This window comes from Typopeltis vanoorti, chromosome 4 (assembly GCF_054136105.1).
Source record: "Typopeltis vanoorti isolate ZY-2024b chromosome 4, IOZ_Tvanoo_1.0, whole genome shotgun sequence".
NCBI lineage: Eukaryota > Metazoa > Arthropoda > Arachnida > Uropygi > Thelyphonidae > Typopeltis > Typopeltis vanoorti.
This window is the reverse complement of record NC_143552.1, coordinates 28164070-28178117: the sequence shown is the minus strand read 5'-3', so window position 1 is coordinate 28178117 and position 14048 is coordinate 28164070. Positions and strand designations below refer to the sequence as shown.

Sequence of the window (14048 nt, the reverse complement as noted above, 5' to 3'; positions counted from 1 at the left end):
GCTTATGTGGAAGGTTCTTTGTTCCCTCACACCTCCAGTATACATTTGCTGGGCTAGTTGGCCATTTGGATAGTTTCTGTGCTCCAACAATCAGGGAGTTTTAATCTCACTGTGGCTTGGATTTTTTATTATTGTTCTTATGGTAGACAATTTTCATTGCCCAATATACTTATTACTTTTTGGATTTATTATTTATTGAAAGCGAAATTGTTCCCTAAATAGTCTAAAAGGATTAAAATAGCCATATTTGAATGTGTAATGAATATGGGTTAGAAGAACTTATGCATTTATTTTGTGAGAACACAGTGAAATAAAGCATATAAATGATGAAATTTGGCATTTGGAGTGAGAGAGAGAGGATAATGATTCGTGAGAGGTCTCAAAGGATGAACAAGTGGCATTGTGACTAGAGTAGTGCATAAAACATTTTCTGAGTATGTAACGAAAAGAATAAATTAGGCATCATGTTGGAGACTTAATGGAATGTATACAGCACTCAGAAACTGATTTTAATACTTACAATATTTCGTCTCAGTCACTGAGACATCTTCAGGGATTAACTAATATAACATACATACAAATAACAACACAATACACAAGCTACACACACACAAGGGTAACTCTAAAGTCCTATCTAGGTGGTGCACCCTGTATGGGCGATTGTAGGTGGCCTAGAATGTAAGGTGGGATCTCTGATGATTAATTTTTCCCAAATTTTCAGAAGTTTAATGGAACCATATTTATTTAGATTTGGTTGATTTCTGAGTGCTGCTGCTGCAGATTCTAAAAATATTCTTTCTTTTTTGAATTTGCTGATGTGAAGCATGGTGGTTGTTTCCAGGAGATCTTGTGGGTTGTATCCAAAACATGGTCTGCCAGGCCAGACTGACCATAGTCATGGTTGCAGATGTATGATTTGTGTTCTTCTAGGCAGATAGTTGCTAATCTACCTGTCTGTCCAAAGTACGCCAGCTTACAGGAACAGGGTTCTTTATAAACTCCAGGCATAGAGAGAGGACGATCTTTGGTAGAATGGATAAGGGTAGCAAGTTTGCGGTGGGGCTTAAATGCCTTGTGGAGGTTGTACTTTTTTAAGGTCTTGGCTGTTTTTCTGATGTGCCACGGATGTAGGGTATGGTCATGGCATTTCTGAAGAGATGGCTGGGGATTGGGGGAAGAACTGGTTATTATTTTTTTTAATACTGTAATCGCTGTAGCCATTGGAGAGGAAAGTGTTCTGTATGTGGTTGAGTTCTGTTGAAAGGGCAGTTCCACTGGAACAAAGACTGTGGGCTCTCTTGATTAGAGTTTTAATAATGCCATATTGTTGAGCTCGGTGGCAGTGGGAGAGTTTATGAATGTATCTGCCTTTGTACACATGTTTTCTATATACAGTGAAGGAAAGTGTTCACTGTATATAGAAAACCTACACACACACACACAAGTGATGCAGAAGGTGAGAAAAGAATGTTGAACGAGATTTAACAAAGTTGTTGCAGATCAATAAGAATAACATACTTGGGAATGTGAGTTTAGTATGATCCTGTGAGGTGAGGTTAATTATGAGAGCACTAGAAAGAGATGACATGTTCAAGCGAAGTTTCTGTGAATACCATTATGCAAGTCAACAAGCAGTGTGAAATATCTGGCAACAGTGTACATCTATATACCAAGAGTCAGGAGAATAAATGAAGTAGGAGTGAAATGGATGAACAGAAAAATTAAGCAAATAGTGGGAGGAGAAGTTATAGAGGTGATATCAAGTACCATGAAGCAACCAAATGAATGAGGAGTATTAAACGTAAACTACAAAAGCGATCAGTGTAAGCACTTGACTTGCTGATCAGGCCAGAAGAAATCCAAAGGAGTTTTTCTGTTATGTAGTGAGCAAGAGGAATATGATTGTGGAAGGGGATCATTGCTGTATGACTGTGTAACATATTAAGATAGCCACTACAAAAAAAAAAAAAAAAAAAAGTAACAGGTTTTACATGTCAAAAAGTAAATTATTGTGAAGATAATCCCTGTGCAAACTTTTATTCAATGAGTATTTTGGTAAATAGAAAAAGATTGCGATGCATTTTGCTACTTGTATATGGAAAATATGATTTCTGAATTGATTTAACTATCAATATCTCCAGGGTTCTAGCTCCCACTGATGGGACCTCCACAAATGTTGAAACTGGTCCAGACAGTAATCCCTTCCCATAATGCATGTGCAATGCCATGCATTATGGGAAGCCCCATAATGCATGATCATTGCACATGCATTATGGGAAGCCCTATAATGCATGATCATTGCACATGCATTATTGGGCCTCGCATCAAACTGCCTCAGTTTGATGTCTCATAGTTGTGTGAATGATACTATAGTGTCAGAAGGTACATAAATACTAGGGTGGTCCGAAACGTTCTCGGCCTCGACTATAGATGGCAGCACCATTGGCAAGATTTTTTTTTTCTCTAAGTTGGTACATCTGTCATAAGCATCCATGTGAAATTGCAAGTCATTCTATTAAATAGTTTGTTTTATACAGCTGTCTGAAGCAAAAGTGTTGTCTATATCCCTTGAAATGGATAAAATTGAGTATTGTACAATTACAAAATTCTTTGTAAAAGAAGGTTTAACAACAAAAGAAATTCATTCTAACTTCATTAAAGTTTAAAGTTAATGGCCACTCTTCTCCTTCGTTTTCGACAATTAAGAAATGGGTTGCTGAGTTTAAATGTGTCCGTACCAGCCTTGATGATGATCCACGTGAAGGATGTCTCCAAAAAGTGTAACAACACCAGAAATCATTGATCATGTGCCCGATATGGTATTGGATGACCGGCGAGTCAAAGTGCATGAAATTGCTGAGATTATAGGCATTTCAAAAGAATGTGTAGGATATATTTTGCATGAAGAATTGCAAATAAAAAAGCTTTGCGCAAGATGATCAAAAACGCACTCGCATGAAAATCTGTGAACAGTGCTTGTAGCGTTTTAACAAGAATAAAACTGATTTTGTGCATCAATTTAGTCTATAGACGAGACTTAGATTCACCATTACGCACCAAAATCCAAACAGTAGTCAAAACAGTCTACAGAAGCCAGTTGTTCAGCACCAACGAAGACCAAGTCGGTTCCATCAGCAGGAAAGGTCATGGCATCGGTGTTTTGGGATGCTAAAGGCTTTTGTTTATTAACACGCTGACTGCCGTAATGTTAAAAAATTTTGTGATCCCTGAGCCAAGTTCTTTTTGTTTTACAATTTGCTGAAAGTAACATAAAATAATCATATTTTATGATTTTTTTATCTATTTCATGCAGCTAAATAGATTTGTTAAGTGCGAATCACAAGGTCTAACTTGCATATCTGTGATGCATATGAACAGTTATATGTGTTCAGTGTTTTGTTCGGTGTAATAAATTTATTATAGTGATAAATATTGTTATAAATTTCCCTAATGTGGGAGACTACGAAAAAGTGGTAACGTCATTTAGAAGTCTTGATGAATGAAGTCCTATCTGATGACGAACCATACGAATATTCATCGGAAAGTTACAACAGAAGTGATCTTAGTCCTGTATCTTCAGATTCTCATTCTCTCATTGCTAGAAAGAGAATAAAAGTATCTACAACCGGTAATACCGAAGTTTTCGCTCCTAGTACATCTCAGTTTACTGCTGCTCATTCTGTAGAACAAACAATTGATGATGTTATAAGAAAACTGCATTTGACTAATGATTCTTCCTCAGATGAAATACTTGGAAATGTGAATTCAACCTACCCACAATGGAATGAAATTACAGGTGATAATCTAAAACATTTTCTGTTCGTGGATAATAATTTTGGAATAAAACAAAATGTAATTGAAGAAATGCACGATAAACAGCCTGTAGACTTATTTTTTATGTTTGTTGATGAAGGACTGCTGGACCTAATGGTGCAAGAAACTAACAGATACTCTTCAAAAACTCAGTAAGACGATTTTACCAAAAGCAAGGATAAGAAAGTGGAAAAACACAAATCCCAATGAAATGAAGATATTTTTGGGTCTGCAAATTTGGTTTGGTTTAGTGCAGATGCCAAAATTAGAGTGTTATTGGTCGAATAACATTCTCTATTCTACAGAAATCAAACAAGTTATGGCAAGGAATTGGTTCGATCTTCTTCTCAGTAACTGGCACTTCACAGACAACGAGGGTGGAAATACTTCTGAAAGACTTTATAAAAGTACACCTCTCATAAATCATATAAGAAAATCTTTCCAAATAATAATGAAGCCTTCAAGTAATATTTGCATAGATGAAACTTTAGTTCCTTTCCGAGGTCGTCTTGCCTTTCGTCAGTACATCAAGAATAAACGACACAAATTTGGCATAAAACTATTCAAATTGTGTATTGAAGATGGATATACATATGATTTCAAGATATACTGTGATGGAGAAAAGACCAATACCACTAATAGTGTTCCAACTTCAATTGTTATGGGACTTTGTGAGAATCTACTTGACCATGGACACACAATAGATGTAGATAATTATTATACCAGTATTGAATTAGCACATAAACTTTTGAATAGACAAACACACCTTGTAGGCACTTTGAGAAAAAAATCAAAAGAGAATTCTACAGGATGTTGTCCAGAAGAAATTGAAAAAGGGTGAAATAATTGGTAAAGAAAGTGAAACAGGGGTGGTTGTAATAAAATGGTGCAATAAACGTGAAGTGCTTATGTTATCAACAAAACACACAAACAAAATAAAATGTATTACAGCAAAAAATGGTAATGAAGTGCAAAAGTCTGGAAGCTATTATAAACTATAACAAAAGCAAAAGTTTTATTGATCTATCCGATCGAGTAATTCAAATGTGTGAAATGGTACCGAAAACTCTTAGTTGAAATTCTTTTAGGTTTTGCTGTGGTGAACGCTCTTATACTATATAAGCGAGTTACTGATAAAAACATTAGCATCATAGAATATAGAGAAAAAATTGCAAAAGAGTTATTACGAATTACACCAAAGGAAAATAACGTCACTTCGACTTCAGACAAGGAAAAACATATTTTAGAAGAGGTTGGTACCAGTAATAGGAGAAGATGTACATCTTGCTACAAAAAGTTAACCGAAGAACATAATAGAAAATATGCAACATCTAAGGCCACACAAACATGGTGCAAATGAGTTCAGTGCGAAAAATTTTACTGTGTTCATTGTTTTACTATTGTTCATAATTGTACTTTGTAATTGTTTAGTAATAATTTCACCTAATTATTTTTTTCATATCTATTTGTCTATTGTTTTTCAATTTTTTAGAAGAAAAATTTATGATTTGACACATTTATAATGACACGTAAATAAATATTTAGCACCATTGTTATTGTTTTATTCAACGTTAGAAATTGGCCTAAATCAGGTAAAAATAAAACCCCTATAATAGGCCACCTGTTGCACGTGTAGTTGAAATTCTACCGCGCTAACTATATAAACCTGTTTACCAAGCTCCACATTTCCATTACCCATAAGCATTTCATTTAGATATAAATCAATGGTGAACTACGTTGCCCGAAAGAGAAATTTATATGCGAAGCAAATATGATTCACGCACCGCATTGAAAAAATGTGTGAATTGTATTTGATTCATACGGCGGTCAACGTGTTAATTATCTTGAAAAGAGTAAAACAATTATATGGAAATATTATTCCGATCTTTTACCCAGACTAGACAAAAAAATTTGTGAGAAAAGACTTGGTTTGCAGAAGAAAAAAATCATTTTTCATCAGGACAATGCACCTGCCCACAAAGGTGTTTTGGCAATTGGAAAATTAAGGGATCTGTACTATGAAACTAAAACTCTTCCTCGCCGGTCAGCATTTTTCTTCAAATCAAGAGGTGATTGCAGCTGTAGAGGGGTAATTTGCAGATCTTACTGAAAACTGCTACATAGACGGGATAATGGAGCTGGAGCATTGCTGGAATAAATGTATTAGTCTTAAGGGAGATTATGTTGAAAAATAAAAATAATTTTGAAATTATGAATTCGTTTTTTTAGGGTGAGAACTCTTCAGACTGCCCTTGTACCTTAAGGAATTAGAAATGAATATGTAAGGCATTGAGTAAGCTATATGCTAATAAGGAATAGATACTATTTCATTGTTTTTTATAGTTAGCTACATTTTGAAGTTGGTTGTTTAAATGAGGATCTTGCAATAGGCATCCACATGGAGTGTAGGTTGGACAAAATATGCCAGTATACAAAAGTGGTGTGCTGAGACAAGTATTTCCAGTTATAGACCAATCTATATATCTGCAGTTGTGGCTAACGTATTGGAAAGGTTGACTAGGAATAGGATATACAGGATTGGGTTGGTATGCATAATACTTTTTTATGTGGTATGTTGAGTTTGTATAGGATAGGGCTTGCTTTTAACAATCTACTTGAATTTTATGACTAAGCTACACATGTGCTGGATAAAACAGACTTACATATGTTGATATTTTTTGGACCCTGCAATGACATTTGACAGATTGCCAAAGTTAGTGTATGAATTGAAGTAAATGGGAGTTAAACAGATTAATCAGATTGTTTTTCAGCTGGTTGCGTAAAATATACCAGCAGTTTATAAGACTATTACACTTTTTTTATATAATCTTTGTCAAGTAGCTTTATTTTATCCTCCTACATGTTTCGCCAATCTTTTTCTATTGGCATCCTCAGGGAATACAAACTAGTAAGCTAAAATGAAGGTTACAGACTAGGTTATAACTGATGGTTCTAATTCATACAAAAAATTGGTGTTGTGCGTGATAATGTGCGTGTCTCGTTAACGTGATTTATTTGTTATGGTTCATGACGTAATTGTTATGAAGTTCATTTCTTTGTTGTTTAATGATCTGATAAAAGTTTTCCAAATTTCTGGTAAAATTAGACCTTGATTCTTGTTTAGGTTTTCAGTTTTACGGGCGACTGTAGCTGCTTCTTTAAAGGTTCTTGAATGGTAATTATCTTCTATGTATGGCATAAGGCTCTTATCCCACTCAATGTGATGGTTAGTAGAGGCAAAGTGGCATGAAAGGCCTGAAATGTCTTGTCTGTTATTTCTGACATATCCTATGTGTTCTTTCTTTCTCGTTTCAAAGCTTCTAGAGGTCTGACCTACATAACTAATACCACATGAGCAAGGTATATTATATACTCCAGAGTACTTGTAGAATGGGAGAGGATCTTTCGGTGATCTTAAAAATTTCCGAATGGTGTTGATTGGTTTGAATGCCACTCTGATCTTATGTGGTTTTAAAAGGTTAGCTAATTTTTTGGAAAGGTTGCTGACAAAAGGAATCGTAATTGTACTAATGTATTGGACGTCATCACGTTGTCGATGTGGTATATCAGTAAAGAGAATCTTGTTATAGAGCCTTTTTGGGTAACCATTTAAAGAAGGTTCTCTGGATATTGTGGTTAATTCCGTTAGTAGGTCATCCTTGTCTGTCGTATACTGTATAGCTCTTTTCTTGAGACTATGGATAATGCTAAGTTTCTGAGCTATGTGATGAGCTAAGTTGAAATGGAGGTAACGTCCAGTATTTGTAGGTTTTCTGTATACAGGTAGGTTGATATTATTATTGGATTGTTTCTTTATTAAAATGTCAAGGAATGGCAGTTTTTTATCTTTTTCCATTTCTAATGTGAATTTGATGGTATTGTGGAAACTATTAATTTGGTTGAGGTAATTCATTAGTTCTTCTTTCGTATGATCCCAAATGATAAAGATGTCATCTACATATCTGTACCAAATTTTCGGTTTTGGAATGATCTGGGTTAAGATTTTTTCTCTAGATCTTCCATGAATAAGTCAGCACAAGGAAGTGAGAGGGGGCTACCATAGCTAATCCAGTGAGTTGTTTGTAGATCGTTTTTTGCCAAAGAAAATAGAAGTTAAACAGCGATTGAACAAAGTAGTGATGTTTCTTGGGAACAAGTTGTCTAAGATGTTGATGACTTCAACCACTGGAATGTTAGTAAACAGAGATGTAATGTCCAGGCTTGCTACTATATCCTCTTCAAAAATAGGGATGTTTTTTATTTTATCTATAAAATGTTTTGAGTTTTTAATATAAGTATCCGAGATGTGAATGTGTTGTTGTAAAATCTTCGCAAGATACTTGGACAGTTGGTAAGTGGGAGAATAGATTCCATCAACTATTGGACGTAATGGTATACCTTCTTTATGAATTTTTGGGAGGCCATACAATCTAGGAGTAAGTGGGTGCATAGATTTTAGTTTTTTTTTATAATTTCTATAGGCCAGTTATTCATTCCACATAATAATTCATTGGGGTCATTATGGTTTTTTGTGGTAGGATCTCTACTGAGAACTTCATATACAGACCTGTCAGGTAATAGATTTTTAATTTTTTCTTCATAATCTTTAGTATTTAATATAACTGTATTATTACCTTTGTCGGCTTTGGTTATGATGATATCTTTATTATTCCTTAATTTGAGAAGCGTTCTTCTTTCCATTTGGTTAGAGTTGGTGTTAGGAGATCTTGACTGAGCTGAAAACATTATGCTGCTTTTTAATTGTAAGTCATTAGCTATTGGAACTGGTAGTAATGAGGAGGCTTTTTCTAAGTTGCAGATGAACTCTGTTTTAGGAATGACAGTGGGTTTTAAAGCAAAATTGAATCCTTTTTTTGAGGATAGAGATCTCAGGTTTACTTAAAACGTGTTTAGATAGGTTAATTAGCTAACCTTTTAAAACCACATAAGATCAGAGTGGCATTCAAACCAATCAACACTATTCGGAAATTTTTAAGATCACCGAAAGATCCTCTCCCATTCTACAAGTACTCTGGAGTATATAATATACCTTGCTCATGTGGTATTAGTTATGTAGGTCAGACCTCTAGAAGCTTTGAAACGAGAAAGAAAGAACACATAGGATATGTCAGAAATAACAGACAAGACATTTCAGGCCTTTCATGCCACTTTGCCTCTACTAACCATCACATTGAGTGGGATAAGAGCCTTATGCCATACATAGAAGATAATTACCATTCAAGAACCTTTAAAGAAGCAGCTACAGTCGCCCGTAAAACTGAAAACCTAAACAAGAATCAAGGTCTAATTTTACCAGAAATTTGGAAAACTTTTATCGGATCATTAAACGACAAAGAAATGAACTTCATAACAATTACGTCATGAGCCATAACGAATAAATCACGTTAATGAGACACGCACATTGTCACGCACAATACCAATTTTTAGTATGAATTAGAACCATCAGTTATAACCTAGTCTGTAACCTTCATTTTAGCTTACTAGTTTGTATTCCCTGAGGATGCCAATAGAAAAAGATTGGCAAAACATGTAGGAGGATAAAATAAAGCTACTTGACAAAGATTATATAAAAAAAGTGTAATAGTCTTATGAATAATTGTCAAGAATGACAATTGGATGGCCAAGTCAGGTTGTGTTTAATGTTAATAAGGGCATTATATTTCACTTAGGATGGCATAACATACTGGCTGCAAATTCTTTGTTACCTTTAGGTATAATTCCAAACCAACAATTTGTACTGCAGAATCAAAATGCTGCTCATCATATTATTGTGTGGTGAAGGACAAGAATGAGATTAAAAATATAGGGTGTGGTGGCTGACAGAATCCTCTGGCTTACTGGGCACACCACACGTTTTACAAAGGCTGCAGCCAGTATTTTATGCCATCCTAAGTTCATCAGAATATGAAGAGATTTGAAATCTATCAAATTACATCATAGATTTCAAATCTCGTTCATATTTTGGAGGCAGAACCATGGTAAGCATGGTTCTGCCTCCAAACTGTTTATTTGCAATTATAGTGCATTTTTGCAATAAGAGAAATATGGTGTTACACCTGATATCTTGAGAATATAGTAGTCTCAGTTATCATGGTGTAACATGAAAAACAAATAACATAAATAAAGCCCCTGCACGAAAAGAATAATTTAATATTCTTGCATCCAGTATAAATTGAGTAAAATGTAAAGGTCTATTGTTTAGTCAAGATAACAAAAGAAAAGAATGTATTAAGATGTATTATGACTAAACAAGGAATTTGTATTAAATAAGTAGCTAACTAAGAATTAATATAGTAATGCGATTAAGAATGAAAGAGTTAAGTCCATAAGTATAAAAGAATGAGTCATGAAATACGCCATGTAAGAGGCTACAGATTAAGCATTAAGTAGAATTCTGAGAAAAGGTTTAAAAGGAGGTTAAGATAGAGGCTAACAAGAGAAATAACAGAATATCGCTTAGGGCCCATACCCGGATAGAAACATCGTTACGAGTTGCCGATCAAAATGACATATGGCTGCCAAGTGCTACCCAATTGGTAGACAGACGGAAAACTAGTAGGAGGTGGGAAAAGGAAGTAAGAAAGAGCGCCGTTAGGGTAGCAGCTATAAAAGGGTTGGTAACCCCCCTCGTGGCTTTTTAGGTTTTTAAGCTTTTAGTCCTTTTTTGGTTCCTTTCGAGGAGTAGGCTCTCTTTGGCCTTAGTTTGGTTTTCGAGTGGACTTCACGGTGTTCCTGAGTGGAGAGATATGGCTTATATCCTCATGCCACAACAAGGAACCGAAGGTGAGCGGGAAAGCTATTCCCGTATTCCTATGTAGAAAGCGAAATATACCAAAGAGTCATAGGAAGCTGTGAAAATATCGATGTCCTCGTTTCGGATAGTACAGCCGACGGCGCAGATGTTTATATAGCCCTGAATTGCAGAGAAGTTATGCAAGCAAGTCCGTTCAGTAGAAGGTAAAGGCCCGTAAGTGAAGCTAAAGAAAGGTATTGTGAACTTTGTCTTATGTTAACTAGAAGTTGTTTGTGATAGGTACCATTGTCATATTACGGAACTGTTAAAGTGATTAGGGAGAAATTATAATAGGACTTTAGAATTTGATAGAGAGTGTTAAAAGTAAACTAGCTAGTGTTGATAATTTGTGAATATTTAATTGTCCTAAGAATCTTGAGTGCCTACTACATTGTAGAAGGAAAGTTAATGACATAGTTGTGTGTTAATGAAGTAAATGGTTTTGTTAATATTGAATTAGATTAGTGCGAATTGAGTAATCAAGTAGCCTGAGGAATTTGAATGCCTAGTGTGATGTGTAGAGAATCGGAATTGTCATAAGTATATGCTAGAGTAGCTAATGATTTTGTTAGTATACTTGAAGTTGAATAACCTAATAATGTGTGGTGATCTAATCTTTCCATGTTAAGTGAATTCATGTTTTGTGTGAAATTTTGTGGCGGCATGATCGTAGTAACCTTTGTCGAATCATAGCCCAACTACTTGTATTAAGCTAATTTTAGTGTGTAAGTAATTTAGTGGAGTATTTTAATATGTACCATGTTTAGTGAAATAATAAACCTTTTGTTTAACGATGAAAAAAGGGTTGTCTGATATTGCTGTATCCAATGCACCGCTTAGAAACATTCGAGCCTAACCACGCGGGGAATTAATGTTAAGAAACGGGAAGTTTAAGGAATTAATGTTGAGTAACAAGAAATAGTGTCACGACTGCAATAGTAACACTTTCAGATATTTGAGTTCCTTTCTCTGTTTATGTACAAAATATCTTAAACTAAATATCCCAAAGGGCGCAGTTAAAATACAAATACTAGGGATACTATGGGGAACAGTAGCTCAGATATTAGTAGAAACTTTGGTGATGTTTTGAAAGTAGAAGTTAGGAGAATATAGACGAAGGCAGTTTGTAAAATAGACAAATAAAATCGTAAGATAAGTTAGGGACATAACAATAGCAAGCAGTGTTGGTAAATGATTAGGTGGACGATAGTTCATCACCTGATCAAGGCCACTGCCCCTTCTTATTTAGAGGTATGAAGTAGCTTGGAAAAGTACTATACAGGTAACCCTCGTATAACACGGATGTTAGGTTCCATAGAAATGTCGCGTTATATAAATCGCGTTCTGCGAGTCTCAGATCACATAGAAAAATTAGGGTTATGTTCCAAAAAATCTTTTTTTTTTTAATTATATAAACAATGACATATCCAGCAAAATATACTTTTATTTAATTTAGCTAATTCATGTTAGCTAGTCTGCGCAGTTAGCCGAGTGGTTGCGCGCTCCACAACCATATGCTTGGGAAAGGAGTGTCCTGCGTTCGATTCTCGTCATTGACATGAGGTGCAAAGGATCTCTCTCAGACATAGCCAATTTAGCCAGTCTTGGGCATGGACTGCAGATTTTTTTTCTCCCCAGTTTATCTGGGGTTTTTCCTCCCGCAAAGCAGACAAACCGATCTTAAGAACACAACGCTTCACAGACAATTACACATGGTTGAGCGTGGGGGTAACCACCCCACCTCGTAGTGAGTTATGAAACCCAAAAATGGGAGGACAAGGCCCTACATGGCATTGTAGTGCCGAAGAAGAATTCATGTTAGCTAAGAAAACATAAACTATGAAACAAATATGGTATAAAATTATAAAAATTAGAAATTGTACTTAAACTTCATTGCACATAATACATAAAAGTTTTAGGCAAAATAAAATAAAGTGCATATTTTAATTGTTATCACTGTCTTCAAAAATAACATTTCATTGATGTTCTTTATTTACGAGTGGCTGGACATCATCATCTCTTGGACATCATTTGTATAATTCTAATTGCATACTTCGGCTGGTTTAGTTATCAAGAAGTCAGTAATAAGACCTTGCTTACCAGTATGCTGCAATTTTTTTTTATTAAGATGATATGGAGCTAATCAAATATCCAATTGTGTCATGAATTTTCCAGAGTGCTCCATTCAGGGATCATTATCTGAAAAATAACTTCCTAACTTTCTTGCCAAGTCCAAACCTTCTGCTAATTTCTTTGAACTGAATTCTTTAATGGATTCCTCCTCATTTAAATCTGTTTCCCCATCAATTAATTTACTAATTTCATTTTCAACCATATCGCAAAAGGGTACATGATTGACGTATATGCATGCTAAAGGGACATTTTCCTTAATATAAATTCGCTACTTATAACTACGTGCACAACAATAAACACTTTATACAGTAAACAATTGACGGTACACAAGGAAAAACAATAGGGACATGTGTGTTAAAGGGTATTTCACCTAATATAAATTCACTACTTATAACTACATGCACGATACAGGCAGACACAAATTTAATGAACATAAAATTTAAGTCGCATGGTGAAAAATATATGCAAAGATAAAGGGTTACTACTATAGACTGTGTTATATCGAAACTGCGTTGAACGAGGGTTAGGGTTACTAAAATTTGTAGACCGCATTGTATAAGTACCGTGTTATACTAGTGTTGCCTGTATTTTGTTTATAATCTTTTGTAGGTGGGTTTCACATTTAAAGGGGAGAAACCTGTTCCAGTTCACAGAGTTTGATCTAATTGACCTTATCTAGATTGTTGTGTGCACATGTGGTTATATGGTTTTCAATTTCTGTAGAGATGAGAGAACTCTGGAATTTGGTTGAGGAACTTTTATATTGCAGAATTTGGTCAAATTTAGGATAAATTTAGCAGATAATTATGCATTTGTAGGTGGTGATTCACATTGAAAGGAAGGGCTGTTCTATTTCACAGAGCATTGATTTAATTGAATTTCCAGTTTCTCTTACAATAAGGGGAACTCTGGACAAGGTCTACACAAGTGGCTAGGGTAAAATGAGTTGTTTGATTGGGATTGTTGGTTGAGGAACGTTGATATTGTACAATTTAGTGGATAGGAAAAAAAAAAAGTAGTGATATGATATATACTTACTAAGTGAAGAGATCTTACTTTTACATGGAGATTACACACGCACAACAGAGTAAGAGGAAGAAAACATGTGGCTATCCGTGGAGGTTGTATTTGAGCATGGTGAACAAGGTAATGGAGAGCAGATATTTTTATGTAGACTGTGATTGATAATTGTATTATTAAGACAGTGTGAATTAATTAAATGTTCATTATGGTATGTTTATTGCTGGTTGGAAAGACCTTCAGTGATGAGTCAGTTTTGAGTTTTATA

The 14048-nt window shown here is 35.0% G+C and overlaps 1 protein-coding gene across 1 annotated transcript in view; it reads left to right on the top strand.

Moving 5' to 3' along the window:
- Positions 1-14048, top strand: part of LOC150107184 (uncharacterized) — a 646985-nt gene that overhangs the window by 382816 nt on the left and 250121 nt on the right. The window lies entirely within an intron of this gene.